The 25,069-nt window shown below is 44.7% G+C and overlaps 1 pseudogene; it reads left to right on the plus strand.

Moving 5' to 3' along the window:
• The first annotated feature begins 455 nt into the window (after positions 1-455).
• Positions 456-24,404, plus strand: LOC144381698 (small ribosomal subunit protein uS2-like; annotated as a pseudogene).
• Positions 24,405-25,069: the final 665 nt, after the last annotated feature.

Raw genomic sequence — 25,069 nt, forward strand, 5'->3', positions numbered from 1 at the left:
CTTTGTCACCATTCTATCTCCAGTGCCCAGCAGAGTGTCACATATGTAGTAGGTGCTTAATAAACACCCATTGGGTCGATGGAATTTCCCCAAAGTAAGTTCAGGGGCACATCTTATCTCCAGAACACTCTCTGTTCCTTCCTCATGCCTTTCAGCTGAGACCTCACTATACAATCTAAGCAGGCAGGGAGTGAGAGGAAAACTAGGCTCTGTTTGTTGACAACAAGACACAGATGGTGACTAATTTGGCAATTATTTATTTTGATCTTATCCAGCATTTTCATTTTCCGCTAGGCCTTTGATTAACTGGGTGGCTACGGCAGCATGTCGGTCCATTTCATACTTCATCGATGAATTCCACAAAGTCCCATTAAATCAATTAAGTTGCGGCGGGGGGCATGAGAGAAGCCAGGAAGGGAATCTGCGTGACAAAGCTACCCAGTCGTGGGGCCGCAATGGGAGGGGCTTCCACCCACAATCTCCTGAACTGGATGCTGTGTGGATCCAGGTCTGGATCCAGCGTGGATTCTACCTCCAAGGTGAGCAGTGTCCAGTAGATAGACTTGGGGCATCTGCACATAAAAAGGATATACCAGGAATAAGATTCAGGGCGTCCACAGGAAATGCCGAGAAAATGCTCCGGCAGTTCAGAGAAGGGAGAAAAGATGCCTGCTGGGGGTGTGTGTTGAAGGCGGGCAGAGGGTATCAGGGAAAGTTTTCTGGAAGAGACAGGGGTTGGCCTGGGTTTTAAAGGGTGGTGGGTTAGGCTGTGCAGAGAAGGTGGGAAAGGCATTCCAGGAAGCAGGCTTTCCTAAGCCAAGGTGGAGCTGGGGAAGTGCAGAGTGGGTATGTTAACAGGAGCTCCTCCAGCTGAAGCAGAAGGTACACAGAAGGGAAAAACTGAGGTGGAAAGTGAAGTCTGTGGAATAGATCCCAGGAAACCCAGATGCCGTGCTGGGGGGCAGTGGCAAAAAGTAGGTGCAGTGGCAAAAATTCCTGGATTTGGAGTCTGACCTTCTGGGTCTGAAATTGGGCTTGCTAACTGGGTGACCTTGGGTGACCACCCCACTGGCCCGTGCATCCAGTTTGCCTTCTCCTTGACCCTGTAATGAAGCTACGGCAAGAATTCAGATAATCCATGTAAAGCACTTCACATAGGCACATGGTAAGCATTCAGTAAATGGCAACAGCTCTTTTGTTGTTAGTTCTGTTTTTAATTATTAGACAGTGAGATTCCATGACAGGTTATATTGAAACATGTAAGCGAGATGGATGGAATATACTTCAGAAAAATCTGAGATCTTTTGACTTCTCTGATGAGCATCTTTTATTAACGAGTTGTTCATGTGAACAGAGACTTTATTTTTGGTGCATAAAAGGCATGACACTGTTTATCCTGAGTCATAGTAAACCATCATGTAGAGAGTAGTAATGAATTTGACCTAAAAAATAGTTTAAGTAGGAAGAACAGCTCAATTCAGAGCTCACTTAAAGGAAGATTTCCTTAGCACTGCTTATGTGTTAGATACTAAATTAAGCAGTGACTGTACAGAGATCAGTGGTCCATGGTCCCAGCTGAGTAGGGAACATCGGCATGAAAATAAATACAAAATGTGATAACTTTGGTAAAAAGGAGTTTGTGTGAATTTCTAAATTTAGGAAATTATTGAAGGAGCTCTAGGTAAAGTACCTCTTCCTACCTTGTGACAGCATACCTAGGTCTAAATTTTTTTTTTTTTTAAGTAATGAACATACTTTTCATGGCTAAATCGGTAAATTCAAAGCTATGGAGCTATGGTAATGAAAGCAATAGAACTGTTAACCGAATAGAGCAAGACACCCCAGAGTTTTGTTTATTTTGTTTTATATTCTGAGCAACTACAGTTCCATTCTGGGAATTCTGGATACACCTGAGATGCAGTGGGATAGACAGGTTGATAAGCAATTGAATGGTCTACCCGTGTACACCTAGACATAACGGTTCTCTTAGGAAGGAAGAGGGAGACGTGGTCATTGTCATGTTTGCTTCCTCTGAGCCTGGCTCAGTAGTCCCACAGCATTTCACATATGCCAGGTCTTCTGACTCTCGGCAGTAACCCGGGGGAGTTAAATTTATTATCCCCATTTTATAGGCAAGGTCACAGAACCAGAGAAGCTAAGCAGCTTTCCCAAGGTCACAGAGCTGGTCATTGGCAGAGCCAGGGTTGGGGCGCAGGTGGGTCAGACTCCAAAGTCCTTTGTGCATTTGCATTCCAGACTCTCTAGTACCACACTTGTTAGGCTGACAAGGAACAATTTTTAATCAGCCTAATGCAGATGTATTGCATCCTCATAGAGAAACATTCCCTTTGCGATGAGTCATTGACCATCCGCTGTACACGGGGCTGGATGATGGAGGAGACAGGTGCTTCTCTCCTGCTGGGTAGGGCGGTGGTGACTTTCTCAGAGAGCCTGTCTCTATCCCTGCATTGTTTCTGACTGCCTGGCGCTCCAACCAGAGCCCTTCTCTGATGCTGGCTGCTTCCGGGGTGGCCTCCCCCCAGCAGTGCTGTGACTTGGGGGCTTCAGCTCCTCACCCCCGGGGCAGGTGAGCCTCCTCCCAGCTGCTCTGACCCAGCACAGTGCAGATGCTGACCCGCACAGAGCGAACAGCTGTGTCTCCTAAAATCCACACAAGTACGAGTTAACTAAACACAGAGGTGCCAGTAAGAACAATAAGGATCACATCACACTGCACGTTTACGTTGCGTTGTACGGTTTATGATGAGCTTTCTCATGCCGTCACAGGGGTAGCCAGGGGCTGTGTTATCCTCACGCCAGCCCTACGAGGAAAGCGTTTCTATCATCCCCATTGTTCCTAAGAGGAAACTGAAACAGAGAGACTGCATGGTTTACTCAAGGTCACCAGGGTAAAAGGCAGCAAAGCTGGGAGTTGAATGTCCGCATCCAGCTCCCATGGCTAGCTTAACTAGTAAACCACTGCTCTTCCGCTGTGCCTGGTGGTCCCACGGGGACCTTTCTAGCTCTGCTCGTCTGGGACTTTGTTGGTCTGCGAAGTGCTGTTGGGTTAGACTATTGTGTGGACTTGTCTATACGGGCTAGTAACGGACTGGATACTTACCAGAAGGGAGGGGGCCTGGTGAGAATGGGCAGGATGAGGTGGGCTAGCAGGGAGCTCTTTCCTGTCTGGCGGAGAAACCACCAAGTTGTGAGGCTGCAGCACTCGGAATTTCCAGTTGTCAGACTGGTCCGTGTGAACGCACGGATATTCTTTTCACTCAGTGCAAAGGAAAAATGTCTGACAGATGAAGCAGAGGAAACGACATTTCATACAGACCCAGAGCCGCCGGGTCCTTGGACTCTGTGCTCACAGGCGTCTGTTTCAGTGTAGGGCTGTTATTTGTGTGGTTATCAAGAGGGTGAGAGAGAAAGCTCAAGCCAGACTTCTTTTTCCACATGGGAGCTGGGATCCTTGAAATGAAATTTATTTCCCGTCTTCCCGAGCCATGAACTGAATGCCAGGCACCTGGCACATTTGCTGGTGGATATAAATAGTCTGGCGGGGTGGGGGGGCCTCTGCTAAATTAGCACTTCCCAGCCCTTCCGCAGAGGACACTCCAAACCAGACCTCTCTATCAGCTTTACACCAGCCTCTCTCAAACATTCAGAACTTTTCCTTGTCGTATAATTAATGAACAGCTATATGCTGAATGTTCAGAACTGCCCAGTGAAAATACAAATTGTAAAACTCGTCGCCTATCCCAAAAAGCTTACCGGTTGATGAATATAAACAATCAGTAAATACTACACCCATGACCTTCTGCTCCTTGTCAAGGACAACGTCCTTATTTTAGCCTTCTTTCCATGGCTGGGTTTTTTTTTTTTCTTTTTGAGAATGCCGACTCCGTGGCACTTTTCTCTTTTGGCCTTCATAAGATCGTATACTCTGGTTTCCCTCTTTGCTCTTGTTTCCTTCTATCGGACTACTCCCCTTCTGTTTCCCCAAAATGGCTTCTGAGGGCCAGTCCTGATTTATCTTTTGATTTTCTTAATGAAGATTGCTAGTTTTGTGGAGTAGCATGTTGCATTAACGGGCTCACTAAAACTATTATGCAATCTGGGCAAAATAGTTAAAATATATGTGAAAGATTGGGGGATGGGAACCTCAGGAAGTGGAGGTGCCACAATCCTTGAGAGAAGGCAGCAAGTCAGATTAGCTCCCCATTCACCTCAGAGTATTACCTGAGGCTACTTGTCATTCTCAGCCAGGGGGGTGGAGTCTGAGCAGGAAGCATCCCCTCACTGTGCAGAGTGGACACGGCATTTGGGGCTGCCGAAGAGGAGGACCTCAGATAAGTGAGCCCCCAAATATGCAGGCCAATTCCCTGAAGTCATCAGATGACTCCTAAATTGCACCAGTGAGGAGTGAGATTGCAGAGGATGCTCAGAGCAATGGAACAGCAGGGAAGCTAAGTGCTGGGCAAAGGTTTTAGCAACTGAACAGTGCCGGGGAGATAGACGATGGAGTTCAAGTCTTGCCAAAGTCAAGGGGCCTCGGTAGGATTTCAGTTAGGACTCCAGGAGGCCTGAATCCTAGGGATAAGGACTGCACCCTAAAGCACTCCCTCGGAGTCATGACTGTGCCCTCGGAGTAAGGGAAAGATCACAACAGATTGGCGCCAACAAAGCCTAAAGCCAAAGCTGGACGGGCTCAAGGTGAGTACTGGTCCTTTATCTGCTCGAAGAAGAGAAAACCTTAACCCTACTTGGAGAAAGACAACGTTAACCAATTCAACTGTACCCAAAGAATTCATAGATTGACAAGGATTGGAGCCCACCAATTTGAAGAAGGACTCAGAATATTGGACGTATAAAAACCCTGCTGACTCTTTTGTTTTCCTAAATCTTGAGGGAGCACATCCAATCTTGTCATTAACCATGGCGTTTATGTCGTCCCCAAGTCCTCATCATTCCCAGAAATCCAGGCCTGATTCTCTGGCTTCCCGATGCACACATGCACCCGTGTGTCCCACTGAACTCTCAAATTCTATACACCCTATGGCCGAGTTGGTTCTGATCTCTCCCAGACTCGCTTGCCCTTCTTTTGGTTAAAGGCCCCGCTGTCCTCCTTCATTTTCCATCCTAAAATTCAAATCACATTTGGCTTTTTCCTTTTCCTCAAAATCTCTTACAATTAATTTGTCTTCTCCATGTTACCACAGCTACAGTCTTAGGTAGGTCTTTGTGCCTATCCCTAGGGCTAGCAATCGCATCTTTTTATTTAAAAAAAAATTGAGATATAATTCACATACCATATTTCAAGATTAAAATTCCGCGGTTTTTTTGTAGATTGACAAAGTTTCTGCCACCACTGTCTTATCCTAGATCTGGGCTCTGACGGGAGGGTCAGATCTGGTAAATGGGGTAAGATGGAAATAAGGCAGGGTAGGGGGAGTTACGGTCCCTCCATTATCAGCTGTCTGAGCAGCAGGGGCCAGAAGGACATAAGAGCCCTGGCACCCTTTGTAATGTTGAGCTTGTGTGTCTGGGGCACTTTTCTCTTTTTCTATGAGAGCCTCATGAGGCCAACAAGTCAGGTATTATTCCATCCACTTGAGAGAAGAAGAAACGGAGGCCCGCTGAGAGGTGCCAGCCCTCGTCCAAGGTTACATAACTGGTTCCTGCAGCTCCGGTCTGGACTCCAGCCCGACCCGTTTTTATTGGGTCACACTTTTTTCCCCAGAGTTAAAGAGATGACATCGGACGCTATCTTAGGAGATATAGGTACATAAATTAGAAAAGGATCTAGTTAGAAGTAAGAGCCTTTCTTTTAAAGTTCCCTCAGGCACAGAATAAGCTCTGAACTTGAACTTGGTTATTTGAGTTCTAGTTCTGCTACTTATCAGTTGTATGATCTTGAGGCTATCGCTGAATGTTTATGAGGCTCCATTTCCTCAGCTGTAAAAGTGAACTGGTAACAGTTATCTCACAGATTTTACTGTGAGGATCAGATCAGGGACTGCGTCCTTAGTGCGCTGAAAACTGGGAAGGTAAGGTGAAGGTTAATGGAGGTCAAGGCTTTTCTTTGACTAGCACTGGGCTCTGGATGGAATTCTAGGGCTATTTCCATGCACGGGCTGTCTCAAGCTGATGAAGTATTTATTCACTCACTCAGAAATAAATTTCCATTCTTTGTAAGCCGCCCGGTCTGCGGTGTTCTGTGATCACAGCCTGAATGGATTTAGACACAGGCTGATGTAACGGTGAGTGCAGGTGGGGGAGACTCCTTTCAAAAGAGGGGTCAGGGCAGTGAAACTCACTAAGATCCTGATTTTTTCTCCATCTTCCTGCAGTTTCTCACCTGGCCCAAGTCCTGCAAAATTCTACAGAATGAGTTCCTCACCGAGCAGGTGTCTCACAGGGTTAGTAGGAATGATCATAAAGATGACATGATACTTTGTTTGGAGGACTCTGTAGCAGGTGCGGGGAGTGGGGGAGTGGAGCTTGGGCAGAACAAGGGGGTTCAGTCCATGGGAGATTGATCTCTCTCTCACTATGCACTCACGTCCTCTCCTTTTGCGTCCCAGAGCACACCGAATTTGACAAGCTGGGCCTGGTCCCTGAATTATCACTTTTTTGCCTTTTTGAGTTCTGTGAGTCTCTCTTTACCAGGCTTCTGGACTGAAATCCAGGGCAGCCCTTCTGAGGACAGCAAACTGGGAGGGGGGCGAATGGGCCTTTAGAAGCCTCTTTTAATTTTGAGGTCACTTGATACATTAAAAATCTGTGACATAATGGAAGTACAGGGACCTTTCCCTTCTCACTGCTTTACCCAGGACACAGGTTTCTTTCTTGCAGCTCTCAGCTCCAGCCAGCGAGACCTCGGGCTCACATGCCCTGCTGTCAGGATTGCCCGCTGAGCTCTCCATGAAAAAGCTGCTGCTCGGTCAGCACAGTCCCGAGCGTGCCTGATGACAGCAGCTTACAGGGCCTCCCTTTGCATGTCTGTCCACAATGGGACTTGGCTGGAGCTCAGATCCAAAGAGCTCTTAGGTGTTTGCTTCATTTCAATCCAATCAGTCCGGTTTTTATCCCACTTCTCCCAGGTGCCGGGCATGGTCCCAAGCACTAGGGAGGAAAATGGAATTTAAAGCTATTTCTCTGCTTCTCACCTGGGTTAAGCCATTACCATCTGTCTCCTGTGGTATCACAACAGCCTCCAAAATGTGAGTTATATCATGTTCCTTTCCAACGCAGAATCTCCCAGTGGGTCCCCACTTCACCCAGAGCAAAGCTCATGGCCCCTCGTGGCCCCCTGATTAGTTTTCAGTCCTCCTCCCCTTCTGCGCTCCCCTGCTCACTGACTCCAGCCACAGGCCTCTTCAGGGGCCCCGGTACACACTCACCTCCGGGCCTTTGCAATGAATTGCTCTTCCAAGCCCATACTATGCACTGTATTAGTCCACAGGGTCATTTCCTTTCTCTTCCCTGTCTTCATGAAAATATCCCCTCACTGATGGATTTTTGTCTGTTTTGTTCACTGAAGTGTCTTAATCACCCAGAAGAGTGAACTCGGTACATATTTCTTCAATGAACAAGTGAATACACGAAGAACTTTGCCATGTAGTGTGGGAAGAGAGAGACATGGCAAGTATGAAATCTCTTCTTCTGCCATGGTCCTGTTCTCTTTCATTCTCTTTTGGTGCTGACTCAAACCTACGTTGTGTGGAGGGACGATGTCCACCTGTGTCTCCTGGCACCCTGCATAGTGCCCCATGTGAGGTCTGCCTCCAGCCCTTTGCACCGAGTTCTGCGGGCAGCAAGGTCTTACTGCATTATGGTCTGATTGAAGGAGAATCCGAGTCCCGCGGACGCAGGTTGTAACGGTTTTTGGAGGGGTGGCGGTGATGGCTATGGGCTGTAATATCCAGGGAAACAGAATTGAACTCGGGAGCTGGGCACTGAATCTGGAAGTGGGGAACAGAGAAGGAACTCCAGGCAGGGACAGAAGGCAGTGGAGGCTTGGCGGCTGGAATGCATTAGGTGCCTTAGGATTGAGGTTGTCTCCCGGGCAGGGCAAGAGTGGTGATGTCTTTGTTACCTGTGGCATGGCTGTTGCCCATCTTGAGTGTCTGGACCCCTCTTCCTTCAGCTCACACTCCTGCCCTGGGGTCTGCCCCCAGGGCCTTGTGTCATGAGCCAAGCAGGTGTTAACATTCATTGATCCAACATGCTGGCAAACTGAACGCTCACTTGATGCCTAGAGACCCCCTCCCCAAGTAGCCAGACTTTCCTAACCCTCTGCTCCATTTCTTCTCTGCTGAGGGTCTGTGGGCCACTCCACCCTTTGCTCTGGGGTAGACAGGTGTTACTCCCTCTGGTCTTGGACTCCCCCCTTATGAGTTTGTAGGTATCTGTTTCCTCCTTCAATCTGTAGGTCCCTGGAGAGCAGGGTTAGGGTTGGATTTGTATCTTTTATCACATCTGTACCTTTAATGTGACTCATAAATATATTCACTTAGTAACAGTGTGTTGATTTGAGGGAATTGTTGAATTAATTCCTCAATGGATGCTGCTCTGAGAGGCAGGGATGGGCCCAGAAGAGTGCTCCATTTGACTACGCAGAAACTGTGGGGGCTCCTCTGAAGTGAGGCACTTTCCAGGGAGAGGGTAACAATGTTCAGCATGTACTGTGGACCAGGCTTGTGCCAGGTGTTTCTCAGACCGCATTATATTTATTCCCCAGAACAATCCTGTGAGGTAGATCCATTAGAATCTCTACATTTATGCTCATGCCAAGTGCTCCCAACTCCCTAGATTAGACTGATTTAAGCTCTGTGAGCAGAACCTTCACAGCCCTCTGGCCTCAGCTTACATGCCACCTCCTTGGAGAAGTCTCCCCTGACTCCCTTCTGTCTAGGCACCTTCCTGCCATTGTCCGTGATCACAGTACACAGCTATCTTTCCTTCAAGTATTTATTATTTTTTTAAAGGATTTTATTTATTTATTTGAGAGAGAGTGAGAGAGAGAGAGAGAGTGTGCGAGCATGAGTGTGGAGGGGCAGAGGGCGATGGAGAAGCAGGCTCCCTAATGAACACAGAACTCTAAGTGGGGCTCGATCCTGGGACTCTAGGATCACGACCTGAGCCGCAGGCAGATGCTCAACCACTGAGCCACCCAGGCGCCCCCCTTCAAGTACTTATTATAAGCTGTAATTATCTTATTGATTTTTTCCCCTAAGTTTTCCACCACCCATCCCTCTGAATGGTAGCTCCACAAAGGCAGTGGGCCTGGTTGTGTTGTCCACCTTCGAATCTCCAGTGCTTAGCAAAGTGCCTGGTGCGCAGTTGGCACACAACACAGGTTTACTGAATGAATGGCTCAGACGTCATCATTTTGCATCTTATTTTGTGCTGTGAAATTGTAAGGGCTCAGTACATTTTGATGCTTTGGGAAAGTGTTTTAGTATTTCTCTCCTTTTGTCTGATTCTTCTAAATTAAAAAAGATATTTTCACATCTGTTCTTTCCACAAAAGTTCCATGAAAATGATTATTTTTTTTATTTAAAAAAGAAAATGCATGTTGCACCTACCATATGCCAGTCAGTGTTCTGAGTGCCTCACAAATATTAATTGGTTTAGTCTTTATAAGAACCCTATGAGGTAGGTACTATTACTGTCTTCATTCGGCAGAAGAGCAAACTTAGGCAGAGAGAAGTTAAGTAATTTTCTTAAGGTCACATAGCCAATAGATGGCAGGGCTAGAATTTAAAGCCAGACAACCTGGCTCTGTAGTTCATGCTCTTAACTTTCTGCTATATTTCTCTTTACTCCACTAAGGTGGAAGTGGATAGAGAAGGGATAATAGAGGATTATCATTGATTGAACCTCTGCTAGATTTCAGCTACTCTGCTAGGTTATCTCAGTGAAGCCTCCAGGCTGGATATTGTCTCAGTTTTGGAGATTGAAAAGTCGTGACTCAAAGAGAGAAAGTAACTTGCCCAAGGTTTTACAGACAGTGGCGGAGCTGGGATTCAAACTCTGATCTGTTTGATTGTGAGGTCCAAGTATTTCCCCTTGGCCATGCCAAATGGCAGCTAGTAAAAGCAGGCCCAGAATCAGCGCCCTGGTTCCCCTGCTGAAGCATCACATTCGTTGCACAAAACCAAGATGCAGTCTTCATAATTTTGCTGTAATGGAAAAGCAGCTTTTCTCTGTGGTTTTTCTTTGCATCTCTGCTGTGCAACATTGGTACAGCCGTGGCTCATGAGGGAAGCAGCCCTTGGTTAGATATCAGAACAGGTGGTCAGCCTCTTTAAAAGCCTTTCCCTGATGGTAAGATGGGGACACTAATATTCATGTTTCCTGCCTTCATGGGCTATTGCAGAGATCTAATGACATTATGTTCATGAAAGGGATTTGAAGACTATAAAAGTCCGTGAGAGAAACACAGAGCAGTACGGGGCTTGAAGAACACACCCTGGGGAAGCAAGGACAAGAACCTGGCAGAGCCTGATGCTGCGGCAATTTTGAGTGATTTCTCTGTAGGTATGTCCTTGACTTAACATCTGTTTCAAAGTCATGGCATTCAGGTCCATTTTGTCCCCCCCATCGGCCCTTCTATCTAGAGATCCTTAGCAAAGCAAACATCACCACCCATCCATCCATCCACCCATCCATCCATTATTCATTATAGACAAGCATCCCAGTTACTGGAGATAAGACACAATGACCAAAAGAATGGAAACCCTCAGTCCTGATACTGAGTTTGTGTGTTTGTGTGCATGTGTATGCGTACACATATTTGGTATACCACTAAGCACTAAAAAACACTATAGTAAGTATTTTATATACTTTTTAAATTTTATCTTCACAGAAAACTGGTAATGAAGGGGTTATCTTCCTATTTTACAGATGAGAAAACCGAGGCTCAGAAAAATTAAGCAACTTGGCAAAAAGCCCAATGATTAGAAAGTGTGGAGCCAGGATTCATCCTCAGTTGTAACTCCAAAGCCCAAATATCATCCTGACGATTGTACTAAACTAGATGAATGTAATTGCTTCAAATTTCCCCTATTTTTCTCTTGGGTTTTATAGCCTTTGCTGGTGTTTATCCACTCTAAAGCTATGGGCATCAGGCAGACTGAAAAAGAGATTACCTGGGTCTGGCACAGGAATATATTTTAGGGGTTGGTATGTACTGAGCTGGAAATAACACTGGCTCCTGATGGAACAAAGGCCATCTTAAGGCATGGATGAGTGATGTTTGGAAAGTAGCATTAGAAAGTGGTTGGCATGTTAATGATTTAAAAACCTAAGCTTTTAAGGCTGGAGTTCACATATACCTTCTTTAGCCTGACTGTACTGTCCCATGGTCTTATCAGTAATGGTTCTATCAGGACAGCAGAGCCACCGTGGCTAATACGGGGTAAGGGATGCACCAGAGACATTAGATCTTAGGCACTTGCGGGAGGTGCTGAAGAAAGCTATGTATGACTTGCTTCTACTTCTGGTGCTAGGCTCGAAGTTTCTCTAGGTCAACAAGGCCAGCAGTTAGAAAGAAAAGATGGATGTGAAGTGGACAACAGTGAGAACAATTTGGGGTGCACAGAGACAAATTGGAACCCATAAAGGCAAATTGGACCCCACAAGGACAGGTTGGAACCCATATCTTTCTCTTGCTGCCTCTAATTTTGATGATGGGCATGACCTCCAGAAGCTGGTGCTCTTTGTTACAGAGTTAAACATGCTCCTGTTCCAGACTCAGAGGAGGAGAAGATCTGGTGGGGTCTGAGGAGCTGCAAGCTGGCTGCCATCCCCACCAACAATGAAAGCCAGCATTCATTAGAGGTACCAGCATGGGTGCTGGTCTTCTAGGACCTTCAGAGCATAATGGTTGCTTTCAAATATTGCAGATTCTTCCTGTGACCAATGCTAACTCAGAACCATCAGGGAAGGGAATTCCGGGAAGCATAGTTCCAGTCTAGCCAAATTGGCACAATACAGAACCTCCACACATCCTGATCTCTTAGGAAAGTCCACATAACTTAGCACTGAATGGGTTCTGATGACATGACACTGTCATGTCTTCTGACTTGATGGTAGCTCCCTCAGTAGAGAACACCACCTTATAGCTTTTGTTTCCCAGAAGTGCCCAGTTCATGCTAGCCACACAGAGACCTTCAATGAACAATGGATTGCAGTTGACCCCTCCCTGTCTGCCTCCTCTGTTTAGCAAGCTTAGATTTTCATAATGGGTACTCCCTTAGAAATCACTCCATCTATAATATTCTTGGCAACTGATTATCTTGTTTCTTTTCGAGCCCTCAGTGACAGATGTCCTGGAGCCCATCCCCCAATAGCTATGGCTCTTAACATTGAGACAAATGAAGCTTGAGGAGTTTAGATTTTATTGATCTTATAGCATCCACCAGGCTATTGGACTCATCCATTCCAAACACAACTCAGAACAAGAAACTCACCAATATTTTATGTTTCATTATTATTATAATGCCCTTAGTCTCCTCCAAATTTCATATTCTTCTTCTTTGAAAAACATTTTCACTGTGGTAAAATATGCATAGCATAAAATTTACCATTTAAACTATCTTGAAGTGGGGGTGCCGGGGTGGCTCAGTCAGTTAAGCACTGGACTCTTGATTTTGGCTCAGGTCATGATCTCAGCAGGGAGTTTGCTTGAGAGTCTCTCTCTCCTTCTCTCTCTGGCCCTCCCTTCCACATGTGTGTACTCTCTCTCTTTCAAATCAATCAATCAATCAATCAATCAATCTTAAAAAAAAAAAAAAACTATCTTGAAATGGTATTAAGCACATTCACTACTGTCCATTCCCGTAACTCTTTTCATCCTGCACAACTAAAAGTATGTACCTATTAAGCACTAACTTCCCATGCTCTCCTCCCCCAACCCCTGGATCCTACCATTCTATTGTCTGTCTCTGTGAGTTTGACTACTTTAATTAACCTTGTTAAGGTTTGTCCTTTTGTTACTGGCTTATTTCACTTAACATAATGTCTTCAAGCTTCATCCGTGTTATAACATGTGCCAGAATTTCCTTCCTTTTTAAGATTGAATAATATTCCATTGTATATATATCCACATTTTACTTATCCATTCATCCATCTATGTCTTTGTATCTCTCTCATAACCTATGTTACACAAAGAGCCCAAAGAGAGATTTACAATCTTCTCTAGGAGTCTTGTTTTGCTTTGATATTCTTAAATTTACATAGCAAATACAATATATATTATACTTTGAAGATCCTTAGTTACCTAAATTTAACATAATGGAATGAGATTCCTTCAGAGAGGGAATCCTGATGAACTGGGACAACAAAAAATGAGAGGGAGCAGGGAACCTAAGAAAACCATTCAGCAAACATCTGGTCCTTCATGGCTATGCTGCCTTGAGGGGATCAAGGCAAGTGAGGGAGGTCTATCTGAGTTCATACTAGTTCTGTTTAACTTAGGTTATTTAAATTTATTAATATTTCACAAAAACAATTTTCACAACCACAAACAATATTTCTTTGGAAAGAATGCAACTTTGGAGTCAGACTCTTTCTCACTGTGTGGTTTGGGTAAAGTAACTTAATATGGCAGGTCATATTCACTAAGGGTTTACTGTATGCTAGGCACATTGCCCAATGTCTTACTTTTACTCTCTCATCTATGAAAAGTACCATTATTATCCTCGTCTTATAGAAGGGATGACTGAGGCACAGAGAAGACTTGCCCACGGTCACATGGCGAGTAAGTAGCAGAGCTGGGAACCAAACCCAAGTAGTCTGACTGTGGTGCCTATGGCATAACCATTACTCTGTATTTGGCCTTGGCTTTCCCATATGCAAAATGGGACAGTAACATCTAACTTTTAGTTTTGTATGAATTGAAGATAAAGAATGTTAAAAAATATTCAAAGTTCCTGGTATGTAGTCGATCCTTTGTAGATGATATTGCAAAAAAAACATTGCTACTTCTCTCAGGGCTTTGGTGCCCAGTTTCTTTTGGTCACTTAGAGATTCATTAAGAGAATCTATTGTCCCTGCATCTTTTAACCTGTCAAGTCATTTGGCATCAGTGGTCATTTTGCTGGTAAAGTAGTTCTCGGTCACTCTGCCTGGTTCTTCCTCACCACGGTGTTTGCGAATGAGTGTGGTGCCTGTGTGTGGGGTGGAGAGTGCAGTGAGGGTATCTGTATTAGTTTTCTGAACCTTGGAAAAGGAGGCACAAAAGCACAGGGAAGATGTGTGATTTGTGTAAAGCTGTGCACATTAATCAATGAACAGGAGAGGCAGGAAGTGTTGGGAAACTTTGTTGTCTGCCAACTGTGGGGCGTGTCAAAGCCACTGCCCGTCCTTGAGTGCCCTGGCCTCCCTGTGTCAGTGGCCTTCCTGCTCCATGCAGGTGTGGCTCTCTGAGAAGTGCTCACTGTCATCTGCGACCTCTGCCACAGGCAGCCTCAACCAGATAGACAGGAGCCAAAGTGTGGGGTACTTCCCAAGGTCACTGGGCTGCGATCAACATCTGTCTATCAAACAGGTCATCTGCTTCTCAGTCCAGGTTCCTTTAAAATTATGAAATTGTTTGAGCATATAAAAACGAATGACGAGCAGGTCCCTCCCTGCCACCTGCTGTTGTGGAGGCTGGGCTCTCCCTCCCATGCTCTGCCACAGGTGCAAGAGTTCACAGGTCTCATCTCGTCTTGGAGGGACTTGTCGAACTTTAGAATTGAGTTACCCTAGTCATCTTGTGACTTTAGCTCTCCAACATGCTCCAAAAAAGTTATGATTTTTTAGATCATCTAGTTATTTCTTATTGTTAGGCTGAGAGAAAGATTCCCTTGTATCTTTCCACAAACTAGGTGAAATGGGACCCCTCCTCGGTTGGGCAGTTCTCACTTGGATTTCTCAAAAGCAGTTGTAGTCAAATATCATCTGGGCTGTAGTCATCTTGAGGCTTGACTTTGGATAAAGTCCATAGTGGAACATGGACAGGACTATCAGATGGTGCTGGTTGTTGGCTGTGAGCTTGGCTGGGGCAGCGGCTTGGGTTTAGGCATCTCGCAGCATGGCAGCTGAGCTCCAAGATGGAGCATCCAAAGAGCAAGCATCCCAAAGGAGTCAGGCTAGGCTCCTTTAACCCGCTCTCACAACATGTGGCATTACTGATGCCACAATTATTTATTTATTCACTGAGTGAGGGGGCTACACAAGGACGCAAATACTATGGTTCCTGGGAAGCCATTTTGGAGATAGGCTACCACAACTATTAATGAGCATATCTTTTCAATGCCTGTCCCTTTCTCTACTCTTTTGCAATGATTCTCATCTGAAGGGTATCATGGAATAGTGAATTATTTTATTTTCCTGAGGCTCAGATTCCATCATTTGTAAAGGGACTAATGCTTCCTGGTTATTGTTAGGAGGGAAAGTCACTAAAAAATGATAGTTTTTATCATTGACTCAGATACTTGGAATGCTAAGTACAGGCTCTGTACCAGGCTCTTTATACATGTTATTTCATTTAATGTCCAAAACAACCCCACAAGGGATGTACTAGGGTTATCCCCATGTTACAGACGAGAAATCTGAAGTTTAGAAAGCTTGTATAACTTGTCTGTCACACAGTTAGGAAGTGGAAGACTTTTCATTACTGTGTGTATTGTTTTTATAGTTTTTATAGTTTTTTGTGCATAATTCTTAAATTATGCACAAAATTAGAAACTTTGAGATAAGGGATTTTATATTAATAATTTTTATATTCTTCCCAGGGTCCTGTTCAGAGTTTGGCACAGGGTAGATGTGAAAACAATAATATTTGTTAAATAGAAAAGAGACTAATTGACAGGGAGGACGGGGACATAGGAATTCTCAGCCAGCACATTGACTTGTTATACAGTTCTCTTTGAGAGAATGTTTTACCTCTTTTGTGCTGATTTGACTAAATCCTCAAGGTCACAGAAGATCCCCCCTGATGGCTCCAGAGGAGGAGGGCTGAAATCAATTGTATTACTATGGTGAAATCTCATCAATTTCAACCTGATACCAAACCCCAAAGAATCTTTACCCTGACATTTATTTCAGAGATTCTTTGCCGACTTCTAAATAGCCTCCAGTGCTCTGCAGCCACATTGCCTATCCTCGTAGGACACATTTACATTTATTAACACCATAAAAACTTTGTGCCTTGATGCAAATCTCATCTCTGTCCCACTTCCCCAATTCTCTGAATCCCAGCTAATTCTTAAAAGCTCATCAGGAAGACAGTGATAAAATCTTCTGTGCAGTTAAAGAGCTAGATACAAGGGAAAATAATTATTTACCAGGTTACTCTGTCCCCAAAGCACCCTTTGAAATTCTGTTTTTATGACCTGCCATAATTAGTTTTTTTTTTTTAATCAGTCGTCTTGAAATGAAAAGAATAATGATTTCCTGCAGGATTATAAATAGTTATGGAGTGGCTGACCTAGACTAGAAACCACTGCTTACATGTCTAATGTTAGATGTCAGGAAGAATTAGTTGGGGAAAGAGATAAACAGCCCTGCAGAAAGGAGGTTGTTTCCTGAAAACTCTGCCCAGAAAAGACTTAGAAGTGTGTAAGACCTTAGACACTCTATGGAAACCTTTACATAGGTCACTTCCTTCGTTAACACCCTCCTGCCCACCTCCAGCCATACCTCACATCTCCTGATTCAGAATCTAAGTGGAATGAAGTGTAACAGGAATATTGGGGCTACTCTTCTCTCTTTTGCGGCACCAGTTGTGAGGATAGGTTTAGATAAAGTCATCTAGGAAATCTGGTCTTAGGGAAGGGTCATGGATTCTCAGAACTAGAAGGTATCTTTGGATGGAGGTTCTCAAAGTGTGGTCCATGGATCCGTGGGGAATCTGAAACCCTTTCCGGGAATACATGATGTCAAACCTGTTTTCACAATAACACCACAATGTTATTTACCCTTCAGCCATTTTTATTTATTTATCTTTATGGCATTGACGTGTGCATTGATGAGGGAGAAGCAATGTGGGTGGAAATGTGGCACCTTGGTGCAAACCAAGGTCTTGGGCCCAAACTACTCTGGTGGTTGGTGCATTCTTTACCTCATGTACTAGCTGCAAAAGAACCCCACCTGCTTCACTTAAGGATGTCCTTGATGAAGAAGTAAAAAGTATTAATTGTCTTAACTCCTGACTTTGAGTACTGTTTTTAATATTCCATGCTGTGAAATGGAAAGTACAGAGGACATAAAACACTACAGCTGCATCCCAAGGTGTGTGGTTATCCAGGGGAAAGGCAATCAGGCTGTCATTGGAGTTAGGAGCAGAACTTGCCACTTTGTTTCAAGGAACACCATTTTTCCTTAAAAAAAAAAACAAAAACAGCACAAAAACCAACTGACAAACAATGGTTTTTCAGCCTTGGATATTTGGCAAATCATTTCTCAAAAATGAATGAAGAGTATCTAGAATTTCAGAAAAACTTACTGGCAGAATTTGTGGCCATGACAAAATTCACAGTTTCAAGTGAAAATTAGAATTCTGAAACTCTTTTCTCTGGCACCAGGATCCAGATTAACATTAGGAACCTGTGCAGAACTCAGTGAACCAGTATTTTCCAAATGATCAATGTACAATGGCACAAAATCCGTATGTGGGTAAAACATTCATTTAAAGTGTGAGATAGCTCAATGGACTTTAGTGGAACAGAGTTCAGAAAGTTCATTGATATATCGGGTTCCATATTGCCATTAAGCTTTAAGAAACTATCACTAGCCAAGCTGGGTAGAGTATCAGAGGAAAATATCCATAGTTATCTGGAAAGGCCATTAAATTCTGCCTCTCCCCTGCTCCGCCTTTTCAAACTGTATATCTCAGTGAGGCAGAATTATCTTCCCAGGCTCCAGCCAAACCAGCATATCACAACAGACTGAATGCAGAAGCATATATGAGAATCCAGAGGTCTTCTTTAAGCCAGACATTAAAGGAATTTGCAAACATACAAAATAATCCCACTCTTCTCACTAAATTACTTGGTTTTGGGAAATGTGTATAATTTTTTTTCATAAAAATGTGACTTGTATTAATATGGAATAGGTTTATTATTATTTAAATGAATTAATAAGCATTTTGAATTTTTAAGTTTTTAATCTCTAAGATGCTAAAGAACAGTAAATGTAATCCATGTCCTGGGGAGGGTATGTGCTCTGGTAAGCGCTATGAATTGTGCAAGACTGTTGAATCTCAGATCTGTACCTCTGAAACAAATAATGCAATATATGTTAAGAAAGAAAAGAAGAAGAAGAAGAATGTAGCAGGAGGGGAAGAATGAAGGGGGGGAAATCGGAGGGGGAGAAGAACCATGAGAGACGATGGACTCTGAAAAACAAACTGAGGGTTCTAGAGGGGAGGGGGGTGGAAGGATGGGTTAACCTGGTGATGCGTATTGAGGAGGGCACGTTCTGCATGGAGCACTGGGTGTTATGCACAAACAATGAATCATGGAACACTATATCTAAAACTAATGATGTAATGTATGGGGATTAACATAACAATAAAAAATTTAAATAAAAAAAAAGTAATCCATGTAGTAAAAGGTCTTCAATAATTTTCAATAGTTAAAGGAGTCCTGAGACCAAAAAGTTTGAGAACCACTAGCCAAGAGAATGAAACCTTCCTTAGGTGGGCCTGTTCAACGGTGCTGCAGTAAGACATTATAAGGACACACTGTATGGACCTTTGCCATATTTTCAAGTTTGGGATAATTTTTATTAACACTTTTATTTTTATCTAATCTAAGGACTAGACATTCATTTCCCATTGAGTGAGTTCTTACGTTACTGAAATTGGATTTTCATAGGCTAAAGGCAATTTTAACTCATAATCTAAGAAATGGAGGTGTCATATCCTGAGAAGAAGATCTCACTTTGCACATACACACACTGATATTTAGAGTTCCACTGGGAAGTAGAAATTGAATGGCTTATGTAAGTCATGAATTTTTTTTTTTCCTTAAATGTACGAAGTCAAAAATGTCAAGAAATTGCTTATATAAAAGCAGGCAGTGTATCATGGATCCTTAGTAAGCAGCTGGGCCTGAGGTTAGATCCCAGCCCTCCATTTACTTGTTTAATTTTAGCAAAGTTAATGAACCTCTCTGATTCTCGGTTCCCTGAGACTAATAGTACTTACTTCTCAGGGTTGTCGTTGGGAGTAAAGTAAGAGTACAACTTGTTACCGAATGCCTGGCCCAAGCTGAGCCCTTGAACGTTCTTGTATAATTATCATGACTACAGGTATATGGCCTAACCCCTTACATTACTTTCCTACTGCTGCTGGAACAAATTGCCATGAATTAATGGCTTAAAACAACAGAAATTTATTTTCTTATGGTTCTGGAAGTCAGAAGTCTGAAATGGGCCTTCCAGCACTAAAATCAAGATGTCAGCAGAACTGGTTCCTTCTGGAGGCTCCAGGGGAGTTTTTGTGTCATGCCTCTTCCAGCTTCTGGTGGTGGCCGGTGGTCCTTGGATTGGGGATGCACCTCTCTGATCTCTGCTTCAGTCACTACATTGACTTCTCTTCTCTAGTGAAATCTCCCTCTTGCCTCCCTCTTAGTATGGACACTTACAATTACATTTAGGTCCACCTAGATAATCCAGGATAATTCCCCGTCTCAAGGTCCTTGATTTAATCACATCTGCAAAGTCCCTTTTGCCAAATAAGGTGAAATTCCCAGGTTATGGGGATTTGGATATGGGTATCTTGGTGGGGGGAGGGCATTATTTAGCCCACTATACCCTCTCATTTTATAATGAGAGCACTGAGTCCCATAAGAGGTGAGGATATGTGGAGGTCATGGGACTGGTCTAGGGCAAGGAAAGGTGAGGCTTTCTATCTCCACTTCCACCAACTCATACTTTGGAAACTCTGCCTGAGACCTCTGACCTCATAGGCAGGGCCATTTCTCCCCTGCATCTCCCCCAGAGCTGCCACTGTATATACAAATCCAAGGTATTGGTGACATCATATTCCACAAATCCACAGAATACAATAGGCATGGTGTCCCTTTGAACATGATGTCTCTCTCTCCTCAGTGATCAGGGATGGAGAGTAGTACTTTATTTCAACAGTTTTGAGGGCATCAAAACCACTTATCATCAAAAGTGAAGATTAGGGGCGCCTGGGTGGCTCAGTTGGTTAGGAGTCTGCCTTCGGCTCAGGTCATGATCTCAGGGTCCTGGGATCTAGCCCCTCATTGGGCTTCCCTGCTCAGCAGGGAGCCTGCTTCTCCTTCTCCCTCTGCCTGCCACTCCCCCACTTGTGCTCTCTCTCTGTCAAATAAATAAATAAAATCTTTAAAAAAAAAAGTGAAGATTAAACATGGTTTAGTTCATATCCAGGTACATAAGGTAAGACCAGATGATCTTAGGCTTGGCCGATTTACAGCATCCCCATTGTTATGTATAATGTGAACCAAAATTTGATGTTCTTTCTCTCTTAAGAGTTCCTTTGTTCCAGCTACATATCTCTAGTCACTATAGCCTATTCTGTCTCATCGTACCATCCCACAAACTCACTCCCAGACTATATTATATATACCATGGATCCAGGGACCTAGTAACCATGTTAGGATCTGGCATGGTCATGAATGGGTTCCTAGAGAGACAGCAAATGGGGTTTTGCAGCTGATAATCAAATGCTGTCAGGATTTGAGACTCTTGAACAAGAAGCAAGCAAAAGCCCTCCTTCCCAAACCCATTTTCCTAGAGCATGTCTTCTGTAGTGGGTTTAATTGGGTAGCCTCCAGTAAAGTATGTCCCAATCCCCAGAACCTGTGAATATTACCTGTATGGCAAAAGAGTGAGTATTACCTTATGTAATAACAGAGGAGATGAAGTTAAGGATCTGGAGTTGAGGAAAGTATCTGGGATTATCTGGGTGGGTTCTAAACACCTTCACAAGTGTCCTTAGAAGAAAGTGGCAAAGGGAAATAAGGCAGAGAAGACAATGTGAAGACAGAGATTGAAAGGATGTGTCTAGAAGCCAGGAAACACCAAGGAATGCCCACAGCCATGAGAAGCTACAAAAGGCAAGGAAGAGATTCTTCCTTAGAGCCTTCAGAGGAAGTGAGGCCCTGCTGACACCTTGATTTCAGATTTCTGGTCTCTAGAATACATTTTTGTAGTATTAAACCATCCAGTTTATGGGAATTGGTTCCAGCAGCCCTACGAAACTAATACACTTTTCATGACCTGGAAATAGGTGTGCTAGCTGCTTGTTAATAATAAAAAGAACAATCACAGTAATAAGAGTATTTGGTGAATATCCACTCTATGCCGAGCACTGTACTAAGGGCTTTACTACACTATCGATCCATTGCACAACCTCATGAGACAGGCGTCACTGTCACCCACAATTTGCAGGTGAGGAAGATGAGACTTGGGGTTACGGGGCTAGTAAGGGGGGGAGCTGAGATTAGACCCAGGATCTATTGGACTCTTTCTTATTGGCGGTCATCAGTACCTCCAGAATTGCTCCAAGGACAACCCATTTCTTCGGGAGGGAGAGTCAGGGAAAAGAGAACAGAGCAGAGGGGCACCAGTGCTGAGCAGAGAGGCCCAGAGTTCGTGGGGCACATTAGCAGCTCCACGGGCCACCCTCAAACCGGCCAGGGCAGGGCAGGCCTTAGCAGGACTGTGTGGAGAAGGGGAGGCAGAGCTGGGGTTCAGAGGTTCTCTTGGTCGCTCTTCAGAGCCAAAGACTGTTTTCATGGTGGTTCTCACTTCCTGAACCTTCTGCCTAGACTGGCTAGGCAGCCAGGAAGCACATATTTCACACAGGGTGGGTGTTATCGGCCCGTGTTGGTCTGGGGAGCCCTCTGTCCTCTTGGGCAGACTAAAGAAGAGTCTGCCCAGATCCTGAAGAAAGCCCCCTGTGAGGGCCTGCTGGTGGAGTCATTGCCATTCACGTCGCCTGAAGGCATTCTGAAGCAATTTCCAGTTCCTTTCCTGAGGCCCAGTTTCCCTTTGATCTTACACATCTGGCTCTGGTCTATAAACTCCGTGCAAGGGGTAATTAATGCAAGCTCAAAGGAAGGGCAAAAGCCAACAGAGCTCTCTTCTACAGCAAGCTCAATTCAAAGTGCTTAGGGACAGCCTGAGCACGATGACCTTTATGAGGTTCCAGAGCTTGCTGTCATTACACCAGTTGTGTTGGGAGCAGATAGGGCTGGGCTCCACTGGAAACTATGCATTTGCTTATAATACTTAGGATGAAGGATTTGTTGCATTGGGTGTAGCAGAAACCATGTGAGGACAGACTCCAGCAACTGTTACAACTAAAGGCGATTGAGAGAGCCTCAAACTTTTCCTCCAGCCCATGGCTGATGGTACTACAGGGAACAAAAGAAATAAAGTAAAGGGCCCCGCATTTACTGAGCACCTACTGTGTGCTCAGTGTTTCCCATAGGGTATTTTATCTTCAAAACAACTCTGAAATGAAAGTTATTTCTCACATTTTTTTCAGAGGAAGATGCTGAAGTTCATAGAATTTCTGTAACTTTATTTGCCAAATAGAACCAGTAAAATGACAACTGGAATTCCCACATGTTTCCACAGCCCAGGCTGTTTTCACCATACCATGACAAATAAACAGTAAGATCGAACCATAATGTGACCCTTGCGTGGACAACAAAGATTGATCGGGGGCACCGGAACATATCTGAATGAAACACGTACATTTATAAAGTTGGATATATAAATTCAAAACATTCTTTTTGTTATTTTTGATAGGTCAGAGAGTATGTGCTGAATTCCAAGCCAAAATGTCCCCAAAGTAACATTCTTCAACCTATGGGAGTGTTAACTGGCAGTGGCCATTGAAGAGTAACAGGTATTTCTGCAGAATACCATCTCCTTGCCTTGGGAAGGGGCCCCCTTCTTCATTCAAACAATATTTATGAGTTTGTGGCTGACCCCAACTCTCAGTGACAGGGTCACAGAGAAGTAAATATCAATAAACACAAAAGTATAACACAGGATACTGAGTAATAGATGATCCCAAAGGCAGGGATCTGGACCAAATGATGTCCTGAGACCATCTTCTGCCATCTTCTTACTGGTTTAACTGTGGCGAATGACCAGATATTTAAATTTGCTGTCTATAGTACTCAATACTTTTGTAAAATCCAACAAAAATAGCATGAACATCAAATTATAATACATTTTCCCAAACACTCTCAGTTTCTGTACTTATTTCCTCCTGGCCTGGTAAAAAGCATGTGGTGGACCAGCTCTGACCCATGGACCACACTTTGAACCACACCAACTGGCAGGGAGGTGGTGGAGACCATCCAGGAATCCTGGCTGGTGAGCTGGGCTGAAGTCTGCTGCTGCTGCTCCTGGAGTCACTCTTGTTGCTGGCTGCTTCACTCCTGGAACCTCCGCTAACCAGATCCAGGCGGCCTTCTGGGAGCTGAGACTTCTGGTGGTTACTGATCCCAGGGCTGACCACCAGCCTGTCACAGAGGCGTCTTATGTGCTTATAGCACACCTATTTCCAGGTCATCAAAAGTGTATTCGTTTCGTAGGGCTGCTGGAACCAACACCCACCCTGTGTGAAATATGTGCTTCCTGGCTGCCTAGCCAGTCTAGGCAGAAGGTTCAGGAAGTGAGAACCACCATGAAAACAGTCTTTGGCTCTGAAGAGCGACCAAGAGAACCTCTGAACCCCAGCTCTGCCTCCCCTTCTCCACACAGTCCTGCTAAGGCCTGCCCTGCCCTGGCCGGTTTGAGGGTGGCCCGTGCAGCTGCTAATGTGCCCCACGAACTCTGGGCCTCTCTGCTCAGCACTGGTGCCCCTCTGCTCTGTTCTCTTTTCCCTGACTCTCCCTCCCGAAGAAATGGGCTGTCCTTGGAGCAACCTGTCTACCATCACCCGCTGTAACACTCCTCTGCACTATGTGGACATCGCCATCCCTTGCAACAACAAGGAAGCTCCCTCGGCGGGTCTGATGTGGATGCTGGCTAGGGAAGTTCTGCGCATGCGTGGCACCATTTCCCGTGAACACCCATGAGTGGTTGTGCCTGATTTCTGCTTCTACAGAGATCCTACAGAGAAGAGATTGAAAAGGAAGAGCAGGCCACTGCTCAAAAGGCTGTGACCCAGGTGGAATTTCAGGGTGAGTGGACTGTTCCAGTTCCTGAGTTCGCTGCCACTCAACCTGAGGTCCCAGAGTGGTTGGTCTGAAGGCGTGCAGGTGCCCTCTGTGCCTGGTCAACAGTTCCCTGCTGAAGACCGGAGCGCTCAGCCTGCCACTGAAGCCTGGTCTGCACCTCCCTCTGCTCAGGCCACCGAATGGGTAGGAACAGCCCCTGAGTGGTCCTAAGAAAAGAATCAAATGCAGTGGGAATCCACAAGAAGGCTTCAGCAAAGGAGTGATACCATCTGGGTTCTCTCTTTCAAAGAACATTCTGGCTGGTGTGTCGGGGGCAATGCTGAAACCCCACTTAGGAGGCAATGGCAGTGGTCCGTCGGGGGGGGGGGAGGGGATGACAGTGGCCTGGACCGGGATGGGAGTGCTGGAAATGGGGACAAGGGGAAGGATTCAGGTTATGTTCTGGAAGCTGGGCTGACTGCTGGAATGGGTGATGCTTTGGGAGTTCTACTGCATGTAATACTACAAAGCTTAATTGTAGGGATTTTGGAGTTCTCTTCCACTCTCAATCTGGGATTTACTGAATGCCTCAAACAGAAAATATCCTAACTACAAAAATTTCCATTAGGGAAACAATGCAAATTTGATAGTGTGCCAGCCAGAATGTAGGTGTTGGCATGTGAGTCTACAGGCATCTTCTGATCCAACACTGCCCTTATGTCAGAGAAAAAAAAAACACCGGCAGAAAAGTGTCCATGTTGTAAGTCCAAGAGGCAGCCCTACACCTCACCCCAAAGACTGCCAGTGAATCAATAAGATGCCTTGTTTGAGCTCCATAATTCTATCCTAATATTAACCAAGGAAAGGTGTCCGGAAGGCAAAGTGACAGGTCTCTG

Source organism: Halichoerus grypus, chromosome 5 (assembly GCF_964656455.1).
Source record: "Halichoerus grypus chromosome 5, mHalGry1.hap1.1, whole genome shotgun sequence".
Taxonomy (NCBI): Eukaryota; Metazoa; Chordata; class Mammalia; order Carnivora; family Phocidae; genus Halichoerus; species Halichoerus grypus.